Below are 3,163 nucleotides of genomic sequence, written 5' to 3' on the forward strand. Positions count from 1 at the left end.
GACATTAGTGATATTTTGTTCTTTCTACCTGTGGTTTTTCTCAATTTCGATTTCGTAACATCCTTGTTTGTAACTTAAGGACTTTGTACCCCTTTTTTCTTGGAATGTATCCCAAGAAAACACAACGTTGACCCCTAGGAAGAAATTTATCTGAGGGCTCTGGCTTGGAGTATGTGTAACAAAGGAATCCAAATACTCTTAGATGTTCATGGGATGGTTTTTTGTAAAATAGGATTTCATGTGGGGTTTTTCCTTTGAGCTTTGCTGATGGTGTTAAATTTATTAAGTTGGTAGGTTAAAACACATGAAGGCTATAGGATAAAATTGATAAGTATAATGAACAAGAAAATATATAACTGAATAACAGTTCAACCTTTTCTACTTTTTACAGCAAAAACAATGTTTTGCATATATAGTCATTATAAGAGAAGTATAAAAAACAAGTAAAATAGAGCATTATATTAATTCTCAAGATAATTTAATTCAATTAAGAGACTTTTTGTTCTTCCAAAATGTTGAACTTGGGCTTGACGAAATCATTTTAACCAAGCAATTTTGGTTTAAAGTTTCAACAATGCCTCCCCTAAACCAAACTTGCTCTTCATTCCTAGACTTGCTAAATTTTTTGAGAAAGTTGGCCCTCCAAGTGGTTTAGTGTAAAGGTCAACCTTATGTTCACTAATCCTGCAATACTCAACAACAACAACACCTTCGCTCACAAGCACCCTCAAGAAATGGTACTGAATCCGAATATGTTTTGTGTTTCCATGAATAATTGGATCTTTCAAAATTGAAATAGATGAATTTTTGTCACAGAACAAGGTTGTTGGACCTATTTGAATATGTTTGAGATTCTCTAGAATACCACGTAACCAAAATAGATGACATCCTGCGAAAGAAGCAGCAATATATTCTGCTTCTGTGGTAGAGAGTGCAACCATAGGTTGTTTCTTTGAACACCATGCTATTGCTCCACTCCCTAGATAAAAAACATAACCCGAAGTGCTTTTGCTATCATTAATACTTCCTGCTAAGTCACTGTCAGTATAGCCAATAAGGTTAACAGGCACATTTCCTTGATAGAAAATGCCATAGTCAAGAGTTTTTTTCACATATCTCAAGATTCTTTTTGCTGTCTCCCAATGATTAGAGAGTGGTTTCTCCATAAACCTACTAACCAAACTTACAACATACATAATATTGGGCCTTGTAGTTGTCAAGTACATCAATTTTCCAACAAAACTTCAAAACATAGTTGAATTAACTAGCTTCCCCTTACCATCTTTGCTTAATTTCAATCTTGTAATACAAGGAGTTGAAATAGGATTTGCATTTTCCATTCTGAATTTTTTTAAAACCTCTTTTGCATTACTCTCTTGGGTGATAAAAATTCCATGTTTGGATCTATGAACTTCAATTCCAAGAAAATGATGTAAGTTAACCAGATCAGTCATTTCAAATTCATTCTTCATTGAGAGCTTAAAATCATTCAGCAGCTTTAAATCATTACCAGTGAAAATAAGGTCATCAACATAAGGACTTACAAATATGAAGCCTCATGTGGACTGATTTTGGTGTAGAGAGTGTGCTCCAATGGACATTTCTGAAAACCATTCTTCTCGAAGTAAGAATTGATGCAGTTGTACCAAGCTCTTGGCAACTATTTCAGCCCATATAAAAGCTTTTCTCAACTTATAGACTTTACCTTTTTCTCATTTTTTCACAAAACCAAGAGGTTATTCAAGGTAGACTTTTTCCTTTAGCACACCATTTAGGAATGCTAATTTTACATCCATTTGTAAAATCCTCCAATTGTTTTGAGCTATAAGAGAGATCATTAATCGAACTGTATCAAGCCTTGACACAGGAGCAAAAACTTCTATAAAATTTTCTCCGTCTTTTTGTTTGTATCCATTTGCTACAAGCCTTGCTTTATGTTTGTTGATGGAGCCATTTGCATTCATTTTTGTTTTGTATACCCATTTAACACCAATGGGTTTTTTATGTGGAGGAAGATTTGTAAGCTCCCAAGTTTCATTTTTTTTAATAGCTGTTATTTCCTCCTTCATGGCTCTTTTCCATACTTCTTCCTTATTTGCATTATCAAAAGAGATTGGATCTTCTCTGGCATAGAAAGCAAAAAATATAGAATCATCATATTCAACAGGCTTTGTTAAATCTAAAAGTTCTTGTACACTTCTCATTCTTCTTGGAGGACGACTTGGAAAAGATGTATGTGAAGATTTTGATAAAAAATTTGATGGAGTCCTTGGTGAATAAGAAGGATTTTCTTCTTCTGAATCTTTTTTTTTTTGTGGTTGAAGTAATGTGCAGCTCAATTGCTTTATCTTTTGTATCTTCAAAGCCTGAATTTTAATCAATACGAACATCACAACTTATCACAACCTTTTTGGTCTTTGGATTATACAGCTTGTATGCTTTGCTTTTATCACTTTATCCAAGGAATATGCATTTTTTAGACTTATCATGAAACTTGTTTCTCTTTGCCTGTGGAATGAGTGAGTAAGCAACACTTCCAAACACCTTTAAATGTTGAATATCAAGCTTTCTTCCATACTAGGCCTCATGTGGTGTGCAATCTTTCAAATACTTTGTTGGAGATCGACTAATAAGATAACTTGCACAAGAAACAACCTCAACCCAAAATTTATTTGGTAAATTTTTCCTTTTAAGCATACATCTCATACTTTCAACAATAGTTCTATTTTTTCTTTCGCTTACACCATTCTGTTGTGGTGTAAAGCTGGCTGTTAACTCATGCCTTATGCCTTGTTCTCTAAAATATTTTTCTGCTTCATTTGAAATATACTCGCCACTACGGTCCATTCTCAAGGTTTTGATATGAAGTCTAGTATTGTTCTCAACTTTTGCTTTAAAGTCTTTAAAAACTTGAAATGCCTGTGACTTTTCTTTGAGAAAGTAAATCCACACCTTTCTCATGAAATCATCAATGAAAGTGATGAAGAAATTGTTGCCACCAAGAGATTCAGTTGGCATTTTTCCACAAAGGTCAAAATGGACAAGTTCCAAAGGCCTTTTTGCTCTCCAACTTGATTGTTGTGGGAATGGATCTCTATGTTGCTTTCCAAGTTGACATCCTTCACAAATCTCTTCTACTTGGTCAATTTTAGGGAGCCCTCTA

The sequence above is a fragment of the Diospyros lotus genome, chromosome 9 (assembly GCF_014633365.1).
Source record: "Diospyros lotus cultivar Yz01 chromosome 9, ASM1463336v1, whole genome shotgun sequence".
Lineage (NCBI taxonomy): Eukaryota > Viridiplantae > Streptophyta > Magnoliopsida > Ericales > Ebenaceae > Diospyros > Diospyros lotus.